The 13,801-nt window shown below is 48.1% G+C and overlaps 1 long non-coding RNA gene across 1 annotated transcript in view; it reads left to right on the forward strand.

Moving 5' to 3' along the window:
* Positions 1–469: 469 nt before the first annotated feature.
* Positions 470–13,801, forward strand: part of LOC136620882 (uncharacterized) — a 105,487-nt gene continuing 92,155 nt past the window's right edge. Inside the window, exon 1 of the long non-coding RNA XR_010791184.1 lies at positions 470–901. This is a non-coding gene — a long non-coding RNA (uncharacterized lncRNA). The remainder of the gene's footprint in view (positions 902–13,801) is intronic.

Consider the following 13,801-nt stretch of genomic DNA (forward strand, 5'->3'; position numbering starts at 1 on the left):
TGAGAGTGCTGGCCACTTGGGGGTACCTTCAACCCTCATGTGGTGAAGAGATGGAAGCTGAGGAAAGGTATTCTGAGGCCTACCATACCAGAATCCACCTCTGAGGAATGAAAGCTGAAGAAAGGAAAGGAGTCCGCCGTGCAAATGTAAATCTTAAATTCAAGTGAGTGTCTGCAGTGTGTTGTGTCCCCCTCCAGGGTTATTCTGCATCCTGGAGTGTGCGTGTCCGGAGCTGAGCATCACAGATAACGAGACTGTAGGCCCGATATCATCCTGTGTCCTCCTCCCTAATCGTCCACTACAGCTGTCTTTCCTGCACGAGCTAGTCAAGTTGTTTGCTACCGAATCAGAAGTAAAGTTCACCAGTCATTGCCCGTTCCCAGTGATTGATGTTCTCAAATTTAATCATGTGTGGGCTTTCTTTATTTCTACTGCCGAAGAATCATCGGTGAGAAGGAACGGTGGCATCACACGTGACAACTTCAAGTCCACTACACTTATACAGGTAACTGCTGTCCTAGCGTTGCCTGGAAGAGACCTAGCGGTGTCTCAGCCGAAGTTGCATGCATCTCTCCAGGGAGGAGTCTGGTAGAACCACCGTGACAAGTGCCATCTCTACCTCGCCAGCTCCTCAGCGTGGGCCTCGTGTCTCGGTCGCTGCACGTACTTAGAGGAAGATCCTGTATGTGTTCTAACTACCCAGTAGCAAAAGGGATGTTGCAATCAGACCTGGGGTCCCCTCTCTCCAAGAGCCCCAAAGCAATCACATGGACCTCCTCTATTGTACGTATGCCTTTGCCTCCAGCATTTTCCAGGACATTCTGTCTGGCGTTTTGTGTCACATCTGTGCCTGACGATCCCAACTGGATTTCCAACTGGGCATTTGGAACCACTTCATGAGGTGCGTTTTGGACATTGTTAGTTTTATAAATAAATAAACAAGCATATTAGCATAACTGTAAAGCCGACTTCACACCAGCATAAGCGAATTTGCACGTGCATGAGCGCCTTGTAATTGCAGAGTTAACTATGCTTTTTTGCACGTAGATTGGCACATATTTTGCTGTCTTTTCCGCACACAATGCATATGCATTTGCACACACCAAAATAATAGCACCAATCCTCACAGCTAGTGAAATGACTGATTAGTCTAATAACTTCTGGGTTCCTTCACCACTCATTGATTTCAATGGGTTCCCTCATATGGAGTGTTTTTGCGTGCACATATTTTTTCAGTCACATGAAAAAATATGCGACATGCACGGAACTGTGCGATTTTGCAACGAGGTTAACACCGGAAACTAACATGGCGCAGCGGTGTTGCGTGCTGATGTAAACAGCAAAGAAATGTACAGTAAGGAGCGTGGATCCACTCGCGAGAGGACATGATAGCACTCAATTCAGAGCGCAATTACATCATGCGGTCACGTGCAATATATGTCACGCTCATGTGAAGGAGCCCTCAAGATGTGTTCTTTTTTTCTTGCACAATTACGCAGTGCTTCACGTATCTCCTAGCGCATTGCACTCACATCTGCATGTCCTAATTGACTTCTAGGTGGACTTTTGTTGCGCAAATGCACAGAAAGCTAAAGTTCGCTGAGTTTTCTTTTTTTGTATGGCTGAAATGCACAGGAAAAATACATGCATGTGAATGAACGGCGTATTACATGTGCAAATTTTGGGCGACTCCACACGAGCGTACGTGCATATAGGCTCACCACAGCGAAGCGATTTGTGCTTTAATGAGGTTTGAAGAGAAACATAAACAGCGTGCTGACGTGCGGTATTACTGTAATTTTTGCGTGCACAGGGCCAGTTCACATGAGTGAATGACACTCCTTTTAACATGAAATTTAATGGTTAAACTTAATAAACTCCAGCTGTCTTCTTTTCCTGCATTTTGCGCAGTGTCACACCCTTCCCTCACGTACTTTCAAGCCTCCCATAGACTTCTATGGCAGTTTTGCTGCGCAAAACACAGGAAAAATAGAACAGGACCTATTTTTTTTGCACGTGCATTTGATGAGAACGCACCCATTAAAATCTTTGGGTTCTACTAAATCTATATTTTCACATTTGCATTGACTCAGCCTGCTGTAAATATAAGACAAGACGAGAATATACTTTAACATACGTGACTATCATCTGGTGGAAACGGCTTCCGCTGACTCATCGTCACACATCACATATGGGGGGATTAACTATACAACACATATAAATTAGTAACATTAGTTTAGTGCTGCGAGCGCTTCCATGTGTTCAGCCGGCTCCTCTCATTCTGTCCTTGATGGGATTAAACTGTTCTATGGCGCTGGCTTATGTTTCCATCTTCCCATCTGTCGTTAGCATGCCATGCTTCAGTTGTCTTGGGTTCAGCACCTGCTGTAGTGCGGACATTAGCAGTCAGCAGAGGACAGTCAGTAGGTAGGAGAGGCATCACCTTAGTAAATAGCTACGACAGCACTACAATCATATATTAGCTGGGATTCCACATTAGAAGAAATATGTTCACAAGCCCCCTAAAGGATTTATAACGATGCTTTAGAAGATAATACAGTACAATAAAAAGCATTATGTGGTTTCAGAAAGAGTAACGAAAGTTAAATATTTAACCCGTTAAAGACCGCAGTACACCTTTTTAATAACCTCACCAATGGGCTTAAGACCTGTTTTACATGGGTGACTCAATATTGCTGCAAGAAAATCGCAGCGATATTGTATCGGTGTTCCATGCGATAGGGCTGCGTTTTCTCGCTGCGATATCGCGATTTTGTGTCACTACAAAGTCGCAGGTGGTTAGAGATGAGTGAACGTACTCGTCCGAGCTTGATACTCGTTCGAGTATTAGCGTGTTCGAGATGCTCGTTACTCGTAACGAGTACCACGCGATGTTCGGGTTACTTTCACTTTCCTCTCTGAGACGTTAGCACGCTTTTCTGGCCAATTGAAAGACAGGGAAGGCATTACAACTTCCCCCTGCGACGTTCAAGCCCTATACCACCCCCCTGCAGTGAGTGGCTGGGGAGATCAGGTGTCACCCGAGTATAAAAATCGGCCCCTCCCGCGGCTCGCCTCAGATGCGTTGTGAGATAGCTGAGGGACAGTGGTATCGTGTTGGAGCTGCTGTAGGGAGAGTGTTAGGAGTTAGTGTAGGCTTCAAGAACCCCAACGGTCCTTCTTAGGGCCACATCTAACAGTGTGCAGTAGTGTGGAGGCTGCTTTTAGCAGTGTTGCACTTTTTTTTTTTTTTTGGTATATCGGCCGTGCAGAGCATTGCGCCCTGCAGTAATAGTCCAGGGACAGAAGTGTGAAGGCAGGGAGAGCGTTAGGAGTTAGTGTAGGCTTCAAGAACCCCAACGGTCCTTCTTAGGGCCACATCTAACCGTGTGCAGTAGTGTGGAGGCTGCTTTTAGCAGTGTTGCACATTTTTTTTTTTTGGTATATCGGCCGTGCAGAGCATTGCGCCCTGCAGTAATACTCCAGGGAGAGAATTGTGTAGGCAGGGCCAGAAGACATATATTATAGATTGAATATACGCAGTGGTCCTTTGGAAAAAAATCTTGAAAAAAAATCTATTTGGCCTGCCTGTCACTGTGCTCAGTGTTCTGGGTCCGTGTGTGCTGGGGACAGTAGTTCTCCAAATAAATACGCAGCCAGTTAAGTGTTACAGCAGGCTTGCGCCAAATTATTTCCTGGCTCTGAAATCACCGGTCTGTTGCAGTTAATAACAGTGCAACACTGCGGTTCCGTCACACAGTCCAGGGACAGAATTGTGTAGGCAGGGACAGAAGACATATATTATAGATTGAATATACGCAGTGGTCCTTTTGAAAAAAATCTTGAAAAAAAATCTATTTGGCCTGCCTGTCACTGTGCTCAGTGTTCTGGGTCTGTGTCTGCTGGGGGTAGTAGTTCTCCAAATAAATACGCAGCCAGCTAAGTGTTACAGCAGGCTTGCGCCAAATTATTTCCTGGCTCTGAAATCACCGGTCTGTTGCAGTTAATAACAGTGCAACACTGCAGTTCCGTGACACACACATCAGGGACAGAAGACATATATTATAGATTGAATATACGCAGTGGTCCTTTGGAAAAAAATCTTGAAAAAAATCTATTTGGCCTGCCTGTCACTGTGCTCAGTGTTCTGGGTCCGTGTGTGCTGGGGGTAGTAGTTCTCCAAATAAATACGCAGCCAGCTAAGTGTTACAGCAGGCTTGCGCCAAATTATTTCCTGGGGTTCCGTAAACGAAGTCAGCCTCTAATCACAGGCCAATAAGCGGCACATTTAATTACAGCGTTCTGTTTCTGCACTACTGCTAATACACCATGCTGAGGGGTAGGGGTAGGCCTATAGGACATGGACGCGGGCGAGGACGCGGAGGCCCAAGTCAGGGTGTGGGCACAGGCCGAGCCACTGCGGTGGCCAGGGGTAGAGGCAGGGCCAGACCGAATAATCCACCAACTGGTTCCCAAAGCGCCCCCTCGCGCCATGCCACCCTGCAGAGGTCAAGGTGCTCTACGGTGTGGCAATTCTTCACAGAGACGCCTGACGACCGACGAACAGTGGTGTGCAACCTTTGTCGCGCCAAGATCAGCTGGGGAGGCACCACCACCAGCATGCGCAGGCATATGATGGCCAAGCACCCCACAAGGTGGGACGATGCCCGTTCAGTGCCTCCGGTTTGCACCACTGCCTCTCCCCCTGTGCCCCAACCTGCCACTGAGATCCAACCCCCCTCTGAGGACACAGGCAGTACCGTCTCCTGGCCTGCACCCACACCCTCACCTCCGCTGTCCTCGGCCCCATCCAGCAATGTCTCTCAGCGTAGCGTCCAGACGTCGCAGTTTCAGCGCAAGCGCAAGTACGACGCCACGCACCCGCACGCTCATGCGTTAAACGTGCACATTGCAAAATTGATCAGCCTAGAGATGCTGCCGTATAGGCTTGTGGAAACGGAGGCTTTCAAAAGCATGATGGCGGCGGCGGCCCCGCGCTACTCGGTTCCCAGTCGCCACTACTTTTCCCGATGTGCTGTCCCAGCCCTGCACGACCACGTCTCTCGCAACATTGTACGCGCCCTCACCAACGCGGTTACTGCCAAGGTCCACTTAACAACAGACACGTGGACAAGCACAGGCGGGCAGGGCCACTATATCTCCCTGACGGCACATTGGGTGAATTTAGTGGAGGCTGGGACAGAGTCAGAGCCTGGGACCGCTCATGTCCTACCCACCCCCCGAATTGCGTGCCCCAGCTCGGTGGTGGTATCTGCGGGGGTGTATGCTTCCTCCACTAAACCCTCCTCCTCCTCCTCCTACGCAACCTCTGTCTCGCAATCAAGATGTGTCAGCAGCAGCACGTCGCCAGCAGTCGGTGTCACGCGGCGTGGCAGCACAGCGGTGGGCAAGCGTCAGCAGGCCGTGCTGAAACTACTCAGCTTAGGAGAGAAGAGCCACATGGCCCACGAACTGCTGCAGGGTCTGACAGAGCAGACCGACCGCTGGCTTGCGCCGCTGAGCCTCCAACCGGGCATGGTTGTGTGTGACAACGGCCGTAACCTGGTGGCGGCTCTGCAGCTCGGCAGCCTCACGCACGTGCCATGCCTGGCCCATGTCTTTAATTTGGTGGTTCAGCGCTTTCTGAAAAGCTACCCCCACTTGTCATACCTGCTCGGAAAGGTGGGCCAGCTCTGCGCACATTTCCGCAAATCCCACACGCACGCTGCCACCCTGCGGACCCTGCAACATCGGTTTAATCTGCCAGTGCACCGACTGCTGTGCGACGTGCCCACACAGTGGAACTCTACGCTCCACATGTTGGCCAGACTCTATGAGCAGCGTAGAGCTATAGTGGAATACCAACTCCAAATTGCGCGGCGCAGTGGGAGTCAGCCTCCTCAATTATTTACAGAAGAGTGGGCCTGGTTGGCAGCCATCTGCCAGGTCCTTGCAAAATTTGAGGAGTCTACCCAGATGGTGAGCGGGGATGCTGCAATCATTAGCGTCACCATTCCTCTGCTATGCCTCTTGAGAAGTTGCCTGCAAAGCATAAAGGCAGACGCTTTGGAATCAGAAACGGAGGCGGGGGAAGACAGTATGTCGCTGGATAGTCAGAGCAACCTCATGTCTATATCTCAGCGCGTTGAGGAGGAGGGGGAGGAGCATGAGGAGGAGGGGGAAGAGACAGCTTGGCCCACTGCTGAGGGGACAGATGCTGCTTGCCTGTCATCCTTTCAGCGTGTATGGCCAGAGGAGGAGGAGGAGGAGGAGGGGGAGGAGCATGAGGAGGAGGGGGAAGAGACAGCTTGGCCCACTGCTGAGGGTACAGATGCAGCTTGCCTGTCATCCTTTCAGCGTGTATGGCCTGAGGAGGAGGAGGAGGAGGAGGATCCTGAAAGTGATCTTCCGAGTGAGGACAGCCATGTGTTGCATACAGGTACCCTGGCACACATGGCTGACTTCATGTTAGGATGCCTTTCTTGTGACCCTCGCGTTACACGCATTCTGGCCACTACGGATTACTGGGTGTACACACTGCTCAATCCACGGTATAAGGAGAGCCTTTGCACTCTCATTCCCGAAGAGGAAAGGGGTTCAAGAATGATGCTATACCACAGGGCGCTGGTGGACAAACTGATGGTAAACTTCCCATCCGACAGCGCTAGTGGCCGAAGGCGCATTTCCGCGGCCCAGGTAGCAGGGGAGGCGCAGAGATCAGGCAGCATGTACAGCGCAGGCAGGGGAACACTCTCTAAGGCCTTTGACAGCTTTATGGCTCCCCAGCAAGACTGTGTCACCGGTCCCCAGTCAAGGCTGAGTTGGCGGGAGCACTGTAAAAGGATGGTGAGGGAGTACGTAGCCGATTGCAGCACCGTCCTCAGTGACGCCTCTGCCCCCTACAACTACTGGGTGTTGAAGCTGGATACGTGGCCTGAACTCGCGCTGTATGCCCTGGAGGTGCTTGCTTGTCCTGCGGCTAGCGTCTTGTCAGAGAGTGTGTTTAGTGTGGCTGGGGGAATCATCACGGATAAGCGTATCCACCTGTCAACCGACAGTGCTGACAGGCTTACACTCATCAAGATGAACAAAGCCTGGATTTCCCCAGACTTCTCTTCTCCACCAGCGGACAGCAGCGATACCTAAGCAATACGTAGGCTGCACCCGCGGATGGAAGCATCGTTCTCTATCACCATCCAAAACGGGGACCTTTTCGCTTCATCTATCTGTGTATAATATTCCTCCTCCTCCTCCTGCTCCTCCTCCTGAAACCTCACATAATCACGCCGAACGGGCAATTTTTCTTAGGCCCACAAGGCTCAGTCATATAATTTTTCTAAACAATTTTTATACGTTTCAATGCTCATTAAAGCGTTGAAACTTTCACCTGAACCAATTTTTATTTTAACTGGGCTGCCTCCAGGCCTAGTTACAAATTAAGCCACATTAACCAAAGCGATTAATGGGTTTCACCTGCCCTCTTGGTTGGGCATGGGCAATTTTTCAGGGGTACATTAGTACTGTTGATACAGCAATTTTTGTGGGCCCTCGCCTACAGTGTAATCAAATTAATTTTTAGCCCACCTGCATTAAAGCTGACATTACCTCAGCTGTGCTGGGCACTGCAATGGGATATATTTATGTACCGCCAGTGGGTTCCAGGGAGCCACCCATGCTGTCAGTCCACACGGAGTTGTAACTGCATGTGTCCACTTCTAAAGAACCCCAGTCTGACTGGGGCATGCAGTGTGGGCCGAAGCCCACCTGCATTAAGCACGACATTACTACCTCAGCTGTGTTGGGCAATGCAATGGGATATTTTTATGTACCGCCGGTGGCTTCCTGGCACCCATCCATGCTGTGGGTCCACAGGGAGTTGTAAATGCATCTGTTTCCACTTCTAAAGAACCCCAGTATGACTGGGGCATGCAGTGTGGGCCGAAGCCCACCTGCATTAAGCACGACAGTACTACCTCAGCTGTGTTGGGCAATGCAATGGGATATTTTTATGTACCGCCGGTGGGTTCCAGGGAGCCACCCATGCTGTCGGTCCACACGGAGTTGTAACTGCATGTGTCCACTTCTAAAGAACCCCAGTCAGACTGGGGCATGCAGTGTGGGCCGAAGCCCACCTGCATTAAGCACGACAGTACTACCTCAGCTGTGTTGGGCAATGCAATGGGATATTTTTATGTACCGCCAGTGGCTTCCTGGCACCCACCCATGCTGTGGGTCCACAGGGAGTTGTAAATGCATCTGTTTCCACTTCTAAAGAACCCCAGTCTGACTGGGGCATGCAGTGTGGGCCGAAGCCCACCTGCATTAAGCACGACATTACTACCTCAGCTGTGTTGGGCAATGCAATGGGATATTTTTATGTACCACCGGTGGCTTCCTGGCACCCACCCATGCTGTGGGTCCACAGGGAGTTGTAAATGCATCTGTTTCCACTTCTAAAGAACCCCAGTCTGACTGGGGCATGCAGTGTGGGCCGAAGCCCACCTGCATTAAACATGACAATACTACCTCAGCTGTGATGGGCAATGCAATGGGATATTTGTATGTACCGCCGGTGGGTTCCAGGGAGCCACCCATGCTGTGAGTGCACACAGAATTCCCATTGCGGAGTTGTACCTGCCTGTGACTATATATAAAAAAACGCGGTCTGACTGGGGCATGCAGACACCTTGACAGAATGAATAGTGTGTGGCACATAGGTTCCCCATTGCTATGCCCACGTGTGCAGCTCCAGATGGAGGTGGCACAGGATTGGATTTCTCATTGCTTCTGTACAGCATTGTGGGCTATCGCCCCGCCACTTTTAAAGAGGGTTGCTGCCTAGCCGTGCCAACCCTCTGCAGTGTGTGCGTGCTTTTCCTGTGGCAGACACACTTATAAATAGACATGAGGGTGGCGTGGCATGAGGGCAGCTGAAGGCTGGGCAGGGACAGTTTGTGCGCTGTGGACACTGCGTCGTGCGGGGGGGGTTGGTCAGCATGTAACCCAGGAGAAGTGGCAGCGGAGTGTCATGCAGGCAGTGATTGTGCTTTGTTGGAGGTAGTGTGGTACTTAGCTAAGGTATGCATTGCTAATGAGGGCTTTTCAGATGTAAAAGTTGTTGGGGGGGGGGCGCACTCTTGCCGCTATTGTGGCTTAATAGTGGGACCTGGGAACTTGAGATGCAGCCCAACATGTAGCCCCTCGCCTGCCCTATCCGTTGCTGTGTCGTTCCCATCACTTTCTTGAATTGCCACGATTTTCACAAATGAAAACCTTAGCGAGCATCGGCGATATACAAAAATGCTCGGGTCGCCCATTGACTTTAATCGGGTTCGTTACTCGAAACGAACCCTCGAGCATCGCGGAAAATTCGTCTCGAGTAACGAGCAGCCGAGCATTTTGGTGCTCGCTCATCTCTACAGGTGGTGCTTCAAAGTCATGCGACCTTTTAGTTCCACGTGCAAGGTTTTTTTTTTTGGGGGGGGGGGCTTGAAATATATGCTCTACTCCCAAAAATAAGCCCTAGCTGCCTAAAAAAAAACTGAATACATCACCTCTCAGCCGCTGTCAGCTACGGCGCATCTCCCCTGAAGCTCTCTGGCAGGCTTGCTTCAAGTCTTCTGCCAGCGCTTCCTGGATTGGACGTTCAAATTCTCTACCTCCAAGAAGCGCTGGCTGTGATTGGTTCAGCCAATCAGAGCCAGCGCTCGATGAACCAAGTCATAGCCATTCAATGCAACATAGGAGATGACAGCCCCTAAGAGGTGATGTATTCTTTTTTGTTTTTTTTCTGCAGCTGGGGTTTAGCTTAAGGCTTTTACAGTAGGATTTCTGATGCAAAAGAGAGGAAGGCTCCATAGGGTTACATGGGCTACAAAACATCATACGTCGCGGGTATCTCTAGCAACCTGCGATTTATTATTTTTTTTGTCTTGCAATGCAGCATGCTACAAAACATCGCTAATGTGAAGGAACCCATAGGAAAGCATGGGCTTCACATACATGCGATTTGTAGCACTGTTGCATTGCGAGAAAATCGCTCAATTTTGTTGCCCGTGTGAAACAGGCCTTACACCTGCACATACATCTTTTTAAGGCGGTGGTTTAACTGACTACTGACAGCCAGGGTCCTGCTCTAACAGCCAGAAACACCAAATCTGGGCAGTTTAACCCCTTACATGTCACAATCAAAACAATTGTAGCATGTAAGCAGATGAAAGGTTGAGGGGGATCCTTCTGTCACCCACTGGCACCCTGCAATGCTATCGCAAAGTATCAATGGGTTTTCATGGCAGCTTGAAGCCTGACAAATGCCTCCACGTCTACTGTGTAACTTAGCTTATTAGGCCCCGCCTCCTTTAGCGTCTAATAGGCTGCTGTCAGTGTACTGCTGTAGTGCAGTGTACTATTTTAACGATCAAAAAATCACATCTTCAGGTCCCTTCAGAACTAAAACATAGTGTAAAAATCATTCAATAAAGTTTAACTTAAAGGAAAACTTTTAAAAATCCAGTTTAAAAAAAGCATTTTCCCCAAAAAGAAACATTTTAAATGAATAGAATATCAAAAAAATATTTTAAAAAAGCAACACATAATGAAAATATTTTGTTATTTATCACACATTGTGAACTCCGTAAAAATTGTTTAAAAAAGTAATGCCGGAAATTGTAATGTGTCCTGCATATTATGTGCGTATTTTTTACATGTGTCAAATATGCACTACACATCAGTTACACATGTACACACACAGGGGTTAAGGAGCATACCCATCCTGGGTTCATGCTACCTGTTGGTTTGGACAGCATGAAAATGGTGACAAATTGTAAAGGCTACATTTGCGCAGTCCCAGTTTCACTTTGTCAGAAGTAAATGTATTCACTTCCATTGTAAGGGAAAAAATATCTGTCGAAGAGAATTGTATAAAACGGAGTCCGGATATGTTAAACAGTGTACAGATTGTAAACAGTTCCTCTTTGCAGTATGCACAAAAAAAAAAAGACGAAAATAAACACATTCCAAAATGTAATACATATTAACTTTTTTACCTACAATGGCACACATTTGCTTACAGATGTTTTTAACCCTTCTATAACTTACAAGTCAGGATTTTATTTAGGGGGATCAGGAGCCGATCCTGCTCCATACATGGCAGGTGTCAGCTGACCCCCACCCGCAACAGCCACGATCAGCATTCATCACAGCTGTTAACACTGTAAATGCCTCAGTGTTCGGAGGTCCTAAACGACCCCATGCGATGAAATTACGAGATGCCGTTCGATTGCCATAACAGCTTGGGGCCTTCTGAAGGCCTGCAAAGTTAAAGGGGTTGTCCCGCGCCGAAACGGGTTCGGCGCGAGACAACCCCGATGCAGGGACTTAAAAAAAAAAACTGCACAGCGCTTACCTGAATCCCCGCGCTCCGGTGACTTCTATACTTACCGGTTGAAGATGGCCGCCGGGATCCTCTCCCTCCGTGGACCGCAGCTCTTCTGTGCGGTCCATTGCCGATTCCAGCCTCCTGATTGGCTGGAATCGGCACGTGACGGGGCGGAGCTACACGGAGCCCCATTGAGAAGATAAGAAGACCCGGACTGCGCAAGCGCGTTTAATTTGGCCATTAGGGCGAAAATTAGACGGCAACCATGGAGACGAGGACGCCAGCAACGGAGCAGGTAAGTGAAAAACTTTTTATAACTTCTGTATGGCTCATAATTAATGCACAATGTACATTACAAAGTGCATTATTATGGCCATACAGAAGTGTATAGACCCACTTGCTGCCGCGGGACAACCCCTTTAACATCAGTGATTGCCTGTCTTGATGAAACAGAACAGTGTGAACAGACCCCATTGCAACGGTGATGAAACTAAACAGCATAGCAGTCCAGTGAGAGTCAGCGTTCGCGCTATTTCTTCATAGCTTCAAGCTGAGTGAAACTACTGGAGGAAAGTACCAGCTGACTGGACCCGCGTCCCATTCTATCCTCCAATGTCTGGTTGTCAGCAATGTAGTGGTGACACTAAGCGAGGCAGCTCTGCTCCCTACGTGGTTCTTCCAATGGACATTGTAACCTCAAGCAACACTGCACCACCTATGTCCCAGACACAGATAGTCACTCCTGTCATAGCTACTGATGAGGATCTCTTGGCTCATGTCACACAGATATAATAGAGGAGATCACAGCTCATCCTCTTAACTGTAAACTTATGGCATGCAACTTATTTAGAAGACTAGAGGAGCCAATAATAATAAACAATATAGCTGTGATGATCACGGAAAAATTTGTAAATGAAACCAAATTCTTTTAGCATTAAGATGGTGGCTGATAAGGGGGCTACATTGCAGGAAAGGGACTGCAATACACAAAGGAGACTTTCAGAGTGTGACAAGCAATCAGGTGAGGGGGAAGAGATGGAAAAATGTGTTTTCATCGGAGTGGCCCTTCGAAGTACAGGTCATTTGGTGTGGTGGTCCTATGGCCCCCCTGGCTTAGGGTCCTGGTCACAAGTGCGATCCTTGCAACACCTATAACTATGCCATTGGTGCCCCCTTAGCATCCCACAGTCACAGTGCCCTTCTTTGTGCCCCTCATAAAGTAACAATTTCCCCTTAATGCTTCTAATAAAGTATGCATTATGGAGTAATTCTATTATAATATGATAATATGAAATGGCTATCATGCCCAACTATAAATTAAGGTTGTTGTAGAACAGACCATAATTCCTGGCCGTGTGAGTAACGTGCAGCACATATTACAAATATCATCATTTCTCGTCACACTCGAATTAGCCAATAAATTGAAATTAAACACCCATCTAATTCGATCCACCCATGCTTGCCTCCAGGACTTCTCTAGAACAGCACCAGTCCTCTAGAATACACTACCCCAAAACATCGGGACAATCCCCGACACGTGGAACTTCCGACGCACCTTAAAGATGCACCTCTTCAGGGAGGAATACAAAATCTCCTGTTCCAATCCCCCACCCCCCACAACATACCCCCTGCCCCTCCCTTTGGCTCCCCACCCTTTCCACTTCGACTCACATATACATCTTCTGCCCCTGTACCTCCCTATCACCCCCCCAATTCTATTTCCTAATAATTAAATACCACATGTAATTTTCGTACTGTTTTGTGCTCCCCCATGCCTCATCTCCTGCCCCTGTATCTCCTCAACCACCACGACCCTGTTTCTCTACAAATATTTGTATACCACATGTAATTGTTGTATTGTCTGTGTTCCCCATGCTTGGAAAGCGTTGCAGAATAAGTTGACGCTATACAAATAAAGATTATTAAAGATTATTATTATTATTATTATTATTATTATTATTAAAGGGTGGAGACGGCCGCTTTACTTTACATTTACTGGTAATTGCACTTCCTCACGTCCATAATAGCATTATCATGAGCAATAGGGAAGTGAAGTGAATGTTGGCTGGCTATTAAGGGGTGGAAAAGGCCAAATTTTCTTTTTTATAGCAAATAACACTGTCAGTCTGTATGAGTAATGTTGTCTCTCAGCTTCCTTCTAATTCCATATAGGAGGTATAGGGGCGATGTGTGCTGGGTTTGTATGCAGCGGGCTCAGTAGCCAAGCCCGCTCTATACACAGCAGGTGTTGACATTATAATGAAACACTATAGTATTACAGCATATTGTAAAAGCAATTCAAAAGAAAAGTAAAAACAAGTGAAAGTTTTTTTTTAATTGAAAAAAGTTATTATTAAAAGTTAAAAATAACCTTTTTCCATAATTTAAATAAAAAATCAAACCAATAAAACATATTTGGTATCG

This window comes from Eleutherodactylus coqui, chromosome 3 (genome assembly GCF_035609145.1).
Source record: "Eleutherodactylus coqui strain aEleCoq1 chromosome 3, aEleCoq1.hap1, whole genome shotgun sequence".
NCBI lineage: Eukaryota > Metazoa > Chordata > Amphibia > Anura > Eleutherodactylidae > Eleutherodactylus > Eleutherodactylus coqui.